Here is a 13,896-nt window from a genome sequence, read left to right on the forward strand (position 1 = left end):
TATGATTATCACACTAAATGCCTTTTATACCGTAGGTATGAAAGCCATTTTCGTACCAAATCCCTAAGTATGATCTGGAGGAAGTATGAACCTCACACGAGCATCTGTATACTTCTGTATTTATCCGTGATATTTGCACAGTTTGTTAGCACGTGATGGTTATACTGAGTCCCATTCGAGTTACTGCCGTGTACACGTCGCCGTTCAGTGCCATGGACTTTTGTGACGTTTAATCTTCGTACAACTAGTACGACAGTGAGTTTAGCATACTTATATACCGTTGAACTGCAGAAAGAAAATCGTCTTTTTGCTATAGCCACTTATTTGTTTGCGCAAGACGTTGGCAAGGCCCTAAAATCGCATCACCCACCATGCCCATGCGTATATAATGCAGCTAGCTAGCTTTCTTAAGACAACATTACAGTATTTACCGTTAGAAATGCACCTATATGCATGTACCCCGTACTGGTAAACATGCACGTGATGATTAATGGATAAACACACACAGAAACATGATCAATTATTTCAACAATTACAAAATTCTTGTTGACGTGGTTGAGAGGCACAGTAGTTCATTGTTGACACAAACCGATAATTCTGGCACTGCAAAAAAATAAATACATAACATTCTAGTACACTTACTATTGGCACGCAACATGTACACAGATAGAGACTGTACGCACAAAATCACACACAAAAGTCTTTGGCTATATCACAGTTGTGCCTACCCAGAGAGACACCTGCGGTGCTGGCAATTCCTTTTGTGGCAAATAACCCATACTACTATATGTCTTGCAGGTGAAGACGTGGGCACCCTAAGCTACACTTCAACCACCACCAATTAAGTGAGATGTGGGTAATTGGTATGCGCTACACACTCAACTCAATAACACATCCTACAGTACATTTTCCACATTATATTTATTAAACACCAACTAATACAAAACTACGAGCTCTAATTGTTAGGATAGACTACTACTTGTTAATGTTATACTTTCACATTCCAACAGTCACACACACAAGTGACTTGCACACACATCATTTGGTGGCCTAAATTTTGAGTGCTTGTTAAAATAAGATGCATGCATTCCACCCAAGCATTTTTCTCTCTTGAACGTAGTCATTTAGCACTAAACACTGAATATAAATATATGAGCAGTCTTCCATCCCTTCGTACAACATGATTTATAATTAATTTAAGCAGTATAACATCACACTGTAAAGCATGATTTTAGTGCACACACACAAATGCACACACTTTTCCATTCCAGTCATTCTCCACACTACAAAGGACAGCCGAGCCTAAAAATATGATGAAAAAATACACAATACCATTTCTATCAACTTTCTTACCTGATCAGAATTGAGACTTCTTATCTGATCAGGATCAGGATTGAGAATTCTTCACACAGGAATCTTGGCAACAGGGGTAGTATGCAAGTAGAATAGTCAAACACACAACGGCTTGACCCTCTGTATAATAGTGTTCCTCTTTTAGTCACCTTGTCCAGGAAACCTCAACAACGTAGCTCCCACAACGTACACAGAATTGTCGTCTTTTACATTACAGCGTAGGGTATCATCCAAGTCCTGTAGAGAACAATAGTACATGTACACCCCTGTATGTTAACATACTGTACACTCATGAGCAAGGGCCAATGAGTTTGGATAATAGAGGAACCACTGTATTAGGATGTGAACAAAACCGTCCACTGTAACAAGCACACATCACTATACAAAACCATAATATACTTGCACTACACTGTACTGTAGTTTGGTTTTCCTCAGAGGTCACAATTTAATCCTCTGATGTGGAATTTGGAAGCAATTCTGACTGTAAGATTGGTAACTGAAACCTATAACTGGCTACTCTATTAGAGTTATTGCAGTGACTGCTCTAGAGTACTGCACTGACTGCTCTATTAGAGTATCTCTATCCTCTGCCAAATTCAAAGTGGCTGAAAGGTAATCCAGCCAAAACCGGAGCAGCTGGACCCCTTGCTATGGCCCTGTTAATCAGGACTTAATTAAATATACATTTAATTGTGTACATGCTTATCACACATACATACAGACAAGAAGAACCCTTACACTTTGTCCAGTAATGTTTCTCACTGACTGACTGACTGCACACTCACTCACATTGCACACTGAGAGACTTACCATCAAGTTTTACATTGTTTAATGGTTTCCCCATAAGCAGCTGGCCCACCACCAGGTATAGACTTCTTATGGAAACCAATAAATTGTCCTTCACTCTTCAGCAAACAATATCTTGGCTTCCAGTTCACCTGAAAGGAAATGAAGTACATTTCGAATAATTAATGAAACTGACAAATGTCGTAGTAATAATACTAAGGTTGAACAGCTTGTGAATTCATGAGCTGCTCACCAGAAGAACAAGCATGCGTCCACCCTTGAAGCTCATGACATGGATCTAAATGTGCCTTGCTTCATGAATTATTTCATGATAAGTATATATCACAGTGAATCTCACCAAGAGTTCATAATATATATACTGAGGAGAGTATCCTACTCTCATATACCCCTGTAGAAGGGCGTATCGTGAAGTTATGATGTAACACTTCTGAGTTCGCCCATTTTTCTTTGTATAATTAATGATGTCATTAGTTGAACATGGTATCGATTGAACGTGTGCCTAACAACGTCGCTAGCAACCAAATTAACTCCATTTCTCACCGAATTACAATCGTTCCTTCATGGGTTAAGACCGCTTCGCAGGCGTTTCTTGCTAGGCCATTTGCAAATACAACTATCCTGAGTGTCGTGAGTGTGAAATGGTGCTAACGATTCCTGTACTTTTACGGCTGCTCGTACATCACAAACCACAGCATCTTGTCATTACATCATTTTCATTACATCATAACTTCACGATACGCCCTTCTACAGGGGTATATGAGAGTAGGATACTCTTCTCAGTATATATATATTATGAAGTCTTGATCTCACTTAACATAAGCTTCAGCTTGATATGGAAATACCGTAATATTATTTAGATAACGGATAATATTTATAATTTTTCAATACCGTCCAGCACTAGCTACTGTGTATATAAATGAATGGGCTTCATTTATCCAATTTATCCAATTTTTCCATTATCTATACTTACAGTAGGGTCTGATGAGTTCGGATACCAGTAATTAGAGGGACCATTGTATTTCAAATGCACTAGAAATTCTTGAGGAAGGAGAAAACATACTTTACATTTATTTTAACCTGTTCACTTTTGAGGTGCATTAATTAGAGTTATCCAGTTTCCCCATGACACCCACTGAAGTTCTCACGTAAATGATCAGACAAGACAAATGGAATTTCTCAGTGAATAGTAAGAAGATACATTTACAATGAAAATAAATTAAGGGCATAGACATGTGAGTGAAGCGTAAGCTTCGTTCTTGGTCAACAATAGCAACTGAGCATAAGCATGCATCAAAGCTGGAACCATTTAATACCAGACCGATGCTCCAGCCAACTGACTTTTATATGCTGCCTCACACAGACGTACACGCACCTGCTACATAAACAAAGCAAAGCCTCTGATAATATCTGACTTGTGCTGTAAACAACGAAAGTTTGGCGTGACTTAAGTTGGCGAATCAACTTGCAAAGCAGGTTGGCAGATGAAACTTTGGTGAATTTACCACACAGCCAATAGTGAGCAATATACATAGCTAATTGATGAATAAAAGTTATATAATTAGGCAAATTTTTTCAACTCACCAAATTCGCCAAACTTAAGACACGCCAAACTTTCATCGTTTATGCCATAATGGTCTGCCATGATGTCACTATCCAATGAATTATTTCCCTATTCTCCACCTTTAGATGGTCAGAATGGGCATTACTGCAACTGAGATAACATTCTGTACAGGTAAAAACAACACTCCTTAATTGCTTAATTGTGCAACTTTTGCAGGGTTAGAAAGGGATGAAACATGCCTTAAGACTCTATGAAGATGAGTTTCCTGTTTTCAGAAAAATCAAAGACATTTTAAGCTAAATAAAGATAACTCTTTACTCATTTTAATGTCACATTATATGTACGGGGTTCATTAGGTTCTTACGAAGTACTGTACGTAGCTGCAATTGAAGAAATATTTGCTTATTGTCAGGAAGAACTGTTAGATTACCAGCCATTGTATCTGTCAAGGTCATTTACTGATTTACTGTACCATCACCTTTGTTTATAAGAATTCATTATATGGATACAAATTAACAAGTTAGCATGCACAGAATTGTATAAATTATGTAATCACATTAGTGGTTGATTTCCCATTCCACACACGCACACACTCACACACGCATGCACGCACAGTTGGGAATTCTTTGGCGGAGAGCAAGTCTACTGACTTTTTGCCTAGAAACTGATCATTAGATATCCAGGAAATATTTATCTTATTACAGAATACTAATGGTCACTATCCAATTCTCTCTGAGTGACAGGGTTTTGCAGATAATTAAGTTCATCTGTGACATACAGTAGTCACATCTATTTTGGACCAAGATATCTGCCCCATTGTCACATTTTTGAGTTACACCAGGGTTTAGTCCTGGCAAAGTCTCTGAGCAATTAGGCATGCTCGCGTCTTGTGAGATTAGATTTAAAGTATTCCCTCCAATGTTGCAGTATACATGTAGTTGCAAGCTTCCTTACAGTAGTGCTTATCACTGCATTATTATTTTCTCTCAGTGTCAGTTGATGGTGCTATTTGAAGATTTCTTATTGTATCACAGAATATATAATGTAAGAGCCTTGCTGTTGGCACGAAGCTTAATATGCCTTGATATGATATGCCTTGACATGGTTATACTGCGATATATTTTAGATACCAGTACCAGTATCGTTTATAACTTTTCAATCAGTCACTACTTTGTACATAAATAAATGGGCTTCAGTTTTTCCATTATCCAAACTTCAGTACTTAGAGCCCAATGAGTTTGGATAATAGAGGGACCACTGTACTTCAAATGCAGTAGCTATAGAACTACTGTATCTTAAGGAAAAAAAAATGTGTATACACTTAGCATTTAGCCCATTCACATTTGGTGTGCATTAATTAGAGTTACCCAGTTTCCCCCATGGCACTGTGCTTAAATACACTAAAGTTCTCACGTAAATGATCAAACAAGACAAATAGATGAATAATAAGGAGACACATTTTCAACAAATTACGGACGTAGAAGTGTGAGTGAAGCTTAAGCTTCTTGATCAACAATAGCAACTGAGCATAAAGCAGGTTGAACCATTACCGATGCTCAAGCCAATTAACTTATATATGCTGCCTCACATAGATATATACACACCTGCTACATAAACAAAGCAAAGCCTCTGATAATAATAGATGACTTAACAGTAAATGACGAAGTTTGGCGCGACTTAAGTTTGGCGAATCAGCTTGTGAAGCAGGTTGGTGGATGAAAGTATGATGAATTCACCACACAGCCAATAGCGAGCAATATAAAATAGCTAATTGACGAATAAAAGTTTAATGAACTTTGCCAAACTTAAGTCACGTCAAACGTTCATCGTTTATGGTATAATGTTCTGCCATGATGTCACTATAACCAATAAATTATTTCCCTTTAGATGGTCCATAGCAACTAAATATTAGAGAATGGGTATTACTGCAACTGAGATAGCATTCTGTACAGGTAAAAAACAAACTATTTAGTTATGCAACTTTGTACTGTAGAGGGTACAAATACTATAGAATTTAATGCCATTATTCCACTGATCTGTTATTCTGTATTAGTTTCCCCAAAGTCAGGTGAAGGATGAAACATATACAAATGTACATTATAATATCACAAGGTTGTAAACATTAAAACATATGTTGCTCATGAGCTCATCTGCTGGCATGGCTCACTGTGCCACCTGAACAATTGTATAGCAACTAGTCACAAAAGGTAAGCTTGTTAATGCTAATAAGTTTTGATGGGCATTAAATATAAACAGAGACAGACACACAATTTTTTGACACAATTACAGTGACCAGGCACACGCCTTTCAGTATGTGTACCTGGTTACAACAGAGTTTGGAGACCTTCAGTAGGTGACATATATATATATACATACAAGTGTAATTAAAAATTTCACATTAGTTGAGTAGGCAATAACACAAGGGGATCTATACCTGCAGCTATACTAGCGGGCATTTAATTTCTACTTCAGTCTGGCAGCCTGAGCAATGACTGAAGTTGGCACTAGTGTTTGGGTGTCAGTAAGCATTCTTAGTTCATTGCTGTTTAGTCAAATAAATAGTTTCGTGCTACCTGCCTGCTCAATATCGAATAGTAAGTTTATAGTACTTACTGACACTAGCTGGAGAATCAATCTACAATACAATAGCCTCTATGACCTTGACAGATACAATGGCTGGTAATCTAACAGTTTTTTCCCATCCCTGCACACACACACACACATGCACACACAGTTGGGAGTTCTTTGGCGGAGAGCAAGTCTACTGACTTTTTGCCTAGAAGTTGGTCATTAGAGATCCAGGAGGAGATATTTATTTATGTTATTACAGAATACTAGTGGAACACTATCCAATTCTCTCTGAGTAACAGGGTCTTGCAGATGATTAAGTCCATCTGTAGTCACATTTATTTTGGACCACAATATCTGCCCCATTGTCACATTTTTGAATTACCAGGGTTTTGTCCTGGCAAAGTCTCTGAGCAAGGCATGCTCGCGTCTTGTGAGATTAGATGCTATGAAATCAGTAGCTTTAATTTCTGATATTTCATTTTTAGTATTCCCTCCAATGTTGCAGTATAGTTGCAAGCTCACTTAGTGCTTATCACTGCTTTATTATTTTCTCTCAGTGTCAGTTCTATTCGATGGTGCTTTTTGAAGATTTCTTATTGTATGACAGAAAATATAATGTAAGAGCCTTGCTGTTGGCACGAAGCTTAATATGCCTTGATATGATATGCCTTCAGCTTGATATGGTTATACTGCGATATATTTTAGATACCTGTACCAGTATCGTCTTGTGAGATTAGATGCTATGAAATCTGTAGCTTTAATTTCTGATATTTCATTTTTAGTATTCCCTCCAATGTTGCAGTATAGTTGCAAGCTCACTTAGTGCTTATCACTGCTTTATTATTTTTATTCGACAGAAAGTAAGAGCCTTGCTGCTGGCACAAGGTTTAAGCCCTTGTGTAGAAGGAATACATCAGACTCTGAGAGCTCTACAGTATCTGACAAGTTGGTAATGTGTGTTTGCACATAAGATACAATACATGGTATATGATCGTGAGCAGGAGCATATCTAATCCTATGGACAAGGGAGCATGTAACTCAGTAAACAGCGAAATTCAAACATGGCTGCCATGTACTATAATAAGTATCTTTTAAAATTTCCTAATTAGGATATTATGTAGAGGCGCATGCTCGAGTACATAACGTTTCCGCTGCGACGAAGCGAAGCTATGGAAACGAAGTTCAATGGCATGACAGAGGAATCTAGAGCACAGGCTTAGCAGGACAGTCTTTCTACAGTCACTAATCACGTAAAATCACGTGAAATTACTCCACTTGACTATTCCAAGCTCTACCTTCGACTCAACGATCTTCCTATCGAAGCAGCTTTACATAAGACGATGGAGTAACAGCCAATTTAGTGTATCCCTGTTGTGCGTAAGAATGATGTAACCAACTATATACATAGTAACACTGGACGCCATGTTTGAATTTCACCCTAGTATTGGTAGTGTATGGAGTTACAGTGTACATGTACAGTACATGCTCCCTTGTCCATAGGATTCAATGAGCTCCTGTCGTGAGTACCTTTTGCAAAACAATTTCACTAAATCAGGCGTGCACCCACAGCTGGCCTTTGGCTGACTGTGGGTACCACCTAAACCATTCACCTACAAAAGGCAAACAAATCATTTCAACACACCCGTTCTATCAGATAGCTCCTCACAAAGCAATGTAATTGAACAGTATTTTTGAATAAATCTTTAATATAAACAATTTCGTAGATGAGGTACGTAATTGAAAGTATGAATTGACAATTTGCTGTTATTGTGTCCTACCAATATACATACAGCTGTATGAAACAGAGCAGAATGCACTGAGACAACTTAATACATACACAAGAAGCACACTGGTAGGATTAGTTCTACTACATTATATTCTACGTCATACTTTTTGATTAATTATGCTGTTTGAGTGTGGCTGTTTTCATAACATTTCTTACATTACTGTACTACACTGTATTAGTGAAATTACAGGTATCTGTATAACTGAACTGTATGAGCAAATATAACACTTTGCGTGGGAGTATCAAAGTGTTGAAGAGTGCTTTACTAGTTTTTAAAAATACATGTACTGTAGCAAAGGCCACAAGGCACCTGCAAAACTGAAGCAAAATCTAGCAGTGAAATTATTGTATAGCACGACTCTAATAAATTTAAGCAGTCTCCATTCACACCGTACAGCATGATTCTAAGCAATTACTTGTGTGTAATAGTTGCTATCAGGTAAAGCTCATATTGGTGGTATAGAAAAGTGCATTGCGCATGCACCCACACACACTACACACACATACTCAACTCACATATATATATCAGCCCATTCACCAGAAGCTGTTTCTTGTGAGCAACTCTTGTAAGTAAACATGTATCAATTTAGTATCTAGTAAATACCTAAAATGTATTGGTATCAGATTGACTAGTAGTAAGTGATATCAATACATCACTAACACAACACAATACACACAGATGCACAATGCAAAGCAAAGCGTTTGACTATACCATAATGCAGTCATGCCTACCCAGTGAACTAGCACTTTCAGTTGACCTGTGTTACTAAACGCCTGGAATGGGTCGTGTTGTAACAACTTAATGAAGGTCTACCTTTTGACTGGCTAGTTTCTAAACTTAATAAAGCACGGGAAAACCATGTGTAGTAAGCTGTTTATCCAGTGCTACTACTGTCGCAGGCAATTTACCCTGCCTCTTCAAAATTCATTATTGCTATAATTGATAATTTTCAAAATTCATGCTCCACACAACAGCTTTTGGAGGTAAGAATATAGTGGAAATGTTCAGTAGTAAGCTAAGAGCATCATTGAAATACAGTGAACTTGGTTGTGATTCTAAATAATATAAGTTCACTGGTAGATGCTATGCAATCACGTGAGTACAATGAATAAAATGTTGAGATAACAGCATAATGAATAAAATCATGCGGAAGAGTATTTGCAGCAGGCGAAACAATGAATCTGCTTAGAGTGGAAATAAATTAAATACACTACGATCTGGGACTATTATAAAAAGGAAAAGATTCGTACGCACGCAATTCATTACAATACACTCATACCCGTCTTATTTATCGCCGTATCTAGTAGTAACTTCCTCCTTCAGTGTTCGAATTTTAAATTCCATGTCACACCTGATTTTTTTTTCTGGCGACTTCCCGAAATTTTCAAACAAAAAAATGGGAAGTCTTAGAGTTGTAACCTTGGTAACAGTTTAGTAGGTTTTCTGCTGAGTTTCAACTTTAGTCTCTCTAGCTTTTAGCCACTCTGGCTCTTAGTTATGCGGAAACTATTGGTGTTTATTGTACCACACGCCATGAGCAGTAGTCAGAATCCGTCTCGGGTCATGCGGGTACTGAGACCTGCCGGAGGAAGTGCAGGTGCGTGCGTAATTTTAGAGAACTTAATTTGTGTATTGGTACTTGACCTACAGGCTCAGATAATTAAGTGGAACTCCAAGGAGCTCAACTCGTTCTTCTGTATCGACTGTGGAGCCACAACTTAATAAAATAGCCAGCCGCTATTTCTCAGTTTCCGCGACCTAATTGCAAAAGAATGTGGTGTGGCTGTACGAGACTAGCAGTGATGCAGTCGCATTAGTTTAATGGCTACAGTATGCAAATTTTATTTACAGTGGAACCTCAGTTATTAGGATTTTCGGTTAACCGAACTACGGAAATGACTGCTCTATTAGAGTAGTGACTGTTCTATTAGGATATTTGAAAGTACTGATATTTAAAAATGCTATTTTAAGGTTATTTATACGCAGTTTCAGATATATGGACTTTTCAGACTTATGGATTACCCCTGGTCCCAAGGGGTTCGGATAACTGAGGTTCCACTGTGTGTTTATGACATTTTCTTTAGGCATGTCACCAAACCTGACAAATGATCAGTGGAATTGGATCCAATGTTGGCTATAATGTACGTTTAATTTTATTTATACTCTGTTATCACTATAGAGATGTCACTGAACCTGACAACCAATACTGACCATCTAGAGTCTTGGTGATGGCTGTACGTTTATAAATTTCATTAGTTTGTGTTCATTATACTATTGTTTTCCTAGAGACATCACCAAAGCAAACAACCAATGCAGTCTGTCTAGACTCCTCCAATGATGACTACAATGTACGTTTATAAGTTTCATCAGTTTGTGTTTATTATACTCTGCTTTTCCTATATAGAGATGACACCAAACCAGACAACCAATGATGCTGACTGCGTAGAGTCCCACTGACGGCTACAATGTACGTTTATAAATTTCATTAGTTTGTGTGTTCATTGTTGTTTTTCCTATTATAGAGGTGTACAATCAATGCTGACCATCTAGAGTTCCACTGATGTCTACAATGTACGTTTATAAATTTCGTTACTGAGTTTGTGTATTCATTATGTTTTTCCTATATAGAAAGATGTCGCCATAACGGACCACAACCGATGCAAGTCCTGCACTGATGGTTGAATGTACGTTTTATAAATTTCATTAGTTTGTTTGTTCATTGTATGTTTTTCTTATAGAAATGTCACCATCCTGATAGGGACGTCTTTCCAGAACTTGACAACCAAAACTGCATGGGCATCTGCTGTCAAATGGCATTGATATCCTATATAAGAAGAAACAGTGATTTTAACTGTGTTAACAATGCTGCATTAAATGCAATTGAAATGTATTTGAAATACAATTAAAATACAAACGATATTATAAATATGTTGGAATGTGAAGGTCATACCATTGAAGTGTGAGGGTCACACCTTGGGTGTGAGTATCACACTTGGATTTGGTATGTCCCCTGTGGCAGAGATTTCACACCGGTTTCAGTGTGATATTCACACTTCCAAATTTACTGTGCAGTGAAGGATACTAGTAGCTATTAACTAGTCCACCAGAAATCCTTAGCAAAGTGCAACTATATTTGCATTTATGGGGTTTCTGAATTTACTGTTGTGATGGTCAACTTATCTCTAGATCTGCCAGGTTATGAAGACTGACAAATACCAGCACCATAACCCACAGCATGGGGTCATATCAGAATTTAAATGATACAGATTTTACATTCATAGACAAAAGTGCTATAGCTGCCTTATAAACTTATAAAATACTAAAAGACTACAGTTTGCTAAATGGCTGAGTTGGTAACTATATATTATACTGAAGCTGAAAATTCTAACCAATTAATTAAACTAACTAACACTTTGAATTATATAATAAATTATAAAAACCACACTAATCATCTCTTATATAGTCATAGTGGAAAACACTGCTAATTATCTGAATAAAACAAAACCCACAACTAAAACTTTTGCAACTAAAGATGCAACCCACAATCGAAACTTTTTCTTGAAGAACTCTTGAGGAAAAGGAAGCTGTACTCTCCTGGAACAGGGTTGAACAATATGTATAGTTACATAGACGTTATTTGTGTTGGTGGTGATGTATAGTTCCTGAAATAAGCCTGCTTTTGATACACATAGAAGATTTAGGGTTTTATTGGCCAAGTACTAACTTAGAAAGGAAAGGGAGGGGCTACAGCCCACTTAGCCCCCTCCCTAAATCCGCCCCTGATGTACTAAAAGTCGATGGAGAGAGTGTGGGTAGTAGTAGCATTTGAAATGCTTTAGCTTACAATCCATACCTTTTTTTTCAGTTTAGTATGAAACTTGCTATTAGTGCAGCCACAGTGCGCTAGTGAATAGCTATTTATGTTTCTGTGGCAAAATAGTCAAATTTTAAAAAATAGCTAAGAGATCAAGAGGCAGTTCAATACTATAAGCATCATATAGTCTGGAATGTAAACACTTTAATTGAACAACCAGTTATTTATTAGTGCCCCTACAGAAGTTTAAAACCTACAGGATCAAGACACACGGTAGTGTGTCGTGCGGCCAAGAAAGCCGGCGACCACACCGTGAGTATATTTACAGGAGGAAAGAAAACAGCTTTTTCACGCATGCATAGCTCCATGGCCTCTTCTCCAAAGCACACTATTTTTGCATTATAGCTGTCCCCCAGTAGGGTACGCCACACAGCAAATTACATTAAATTCGCAACAGCCATTTGCGAGATATGGGCGTCCAAAATATCGTTTTAATTTCTTCGTTTTTTTCTTCTTATGCCGTACGGGGGGCTACGGGGGCTTCGATTTCTTTTCGCACACTTTGCAAAAATTGCTATAAAATGCAAACGTGTAACTCGATTGCCTCGATCTTTGGCACAAATTAAGAACGTGTAACGGTGGATTCACGTACCAAGTTTGTTGTAAGTCTGAGTAGTATTCAAGGAGTTATGGACGTTTATTCACGTAAAAACAGATCTAACTTCTGTCACGGCTACAGGGTAAACCAAGCATAGAAATAACTTGAAAATTGGTGTGTAGATTGGCTGATCATCGTAGCAGTGCCTTTTGATAGTTTGAATAGCAATAGAGTTACAGCGACAAAGTTATAAAGCAAAAACTAAGCAAGTGTAAAATCGCGGGATCGAGATATTCTAATAGAGCAGTCACCACGGGGTAAAAAAGGTGTGCAAAAAATGTCGAAAAAAACAACTTACCAGAGTTCGAACCAGGAACCTCCATACCTAACACCTCCATCCTTAACCACTGAACCACTGCTACCTTGACTGATCACTGATCACCTTACTTAATTTCTGCTTTATAAATGAAATTTCTAGTTGAAATCTGCTTATAGTCAAACGTTGTAATTTCATAGATCTACCAATAGAAGTTCTAGACTGTTCTAGAACATTCTATGTATGTTCTATTAAAAGTCCTCAAAAAAAATGTGCACTCTATTAGAGTATTACAATAATATTATCAAATATTGAATTAAATCATGCAATGAAATACATTTATAAGTCTGTCTTCAATAATCATCATTCTATCTACATAGAAAAGAAGAAATGTGAGTAAAGACAAACCTCAAAGTCAGCCATAGGCTGGTTTTGGGGCCTTGTAAAGTACAAAAAGGAGTGAAATCCACACAAAAACAGCCAAGCTGTGAAAAAATGGTGCGGCCTTAAAAAGCCTGGGTGAAAAAAGTTGTGAAATCAAAGGTGGCGGCCAAGAAATGGCTGCAATGATGTTAATGCTAAAAATTTTAATAATGGCTGTGTGCATTGTTAAAATTTATTAGCATTAACATCATTGCAACCATTTCTTGGCCGCCACCTTTGATTTCACAACTTTTTTCACCAGGCTTTTTAAGGCCGCACCATTTTTTCACAGCTTGGCTGTTTTTTGTGTGGATAATATTATCTAATCAAAAACAGCCAAGCTGTAAAAAAAGAAGTGCGGCCTTGAAAAGGCTATGGTGAAAAAAGATGTGAAATCCAAGGTGGCGGCCAAGAAATGGCTGTGATGGTAGGTTAAATTTAATAACGACAATTCAGGTGAATTTGGTGCCGCTTGGTCAATTGGCACAAATTTCACCTGAATTGTCGTTATTAAAATTTTTACCATTAACCTACCATCACAGCCATTTCTTGGCCGCCACCTTGGATTTCACATCTTTTTTCACCATAGCCTTTTCAAGGGCCGCACTTCTTTTTTTACAGCTTGGCTGTTTTTGATTAGATAATATTATCCACACAAAAACAGCC

General features: G+C 37.6%; 2 long non-coding RNA genes across 2 annotated transcripts; one reads left to right on the forward strand and one right to left on the reverse strand.

Moving 5' to 3' along the window:
* Nucleotides 1–475: 475 nt before the first annotated feature.
* On the reverse strand, nt 476–9,462 carry LOC136260335 (uncharacterized). The gene is made up of 6 exons (XR_010703503.1): nt 9,359–9,462; nt 8,595–8,682; nt 2,164–2,291; nt 1,354–1,590; nt 1,259–1,302; nt 476–603 (listed from the first exon to the last, which is right to left on the reverse strand). It is a non-coding gene; the product is annotated as an uncharacterized lncRNA (long non-coding RNA).
* On the forward strand, nt 9,459–10,989 carry LOC136260328 (uncharacterized). Its single transcript, XR_010703500.1, has 7 exons — nt 9,459–9,676; nt 9,730–10,313; nt 10,366–10,427; nt 10,484–10,546; nt 10,602–10,650; nt 10,708–10,763; nt 10,818–10,989. It is a non-coding gene; the product is annotated as an uncharacterized lncRNA (long non-coding RNA).
* The last annotated feature ends 2,907 nt before the right edge of the window (nt 10,990–13,896 follow it).

The sequence above is a fragment of the Dysidea avara genome, chromosome 1 (genome assembly GCF_963678975.1).
Source record: "Dysidea avara chromosome 1, odDysAvar1.4, whole genome shotgun sequence".
Classification (NCBI taxonomy): Eukaryota; Metazoa; Porifera; class Demospongiae; order Dictyoceratida; family Dysideidae; genus Dysidea; species Dysidea avara.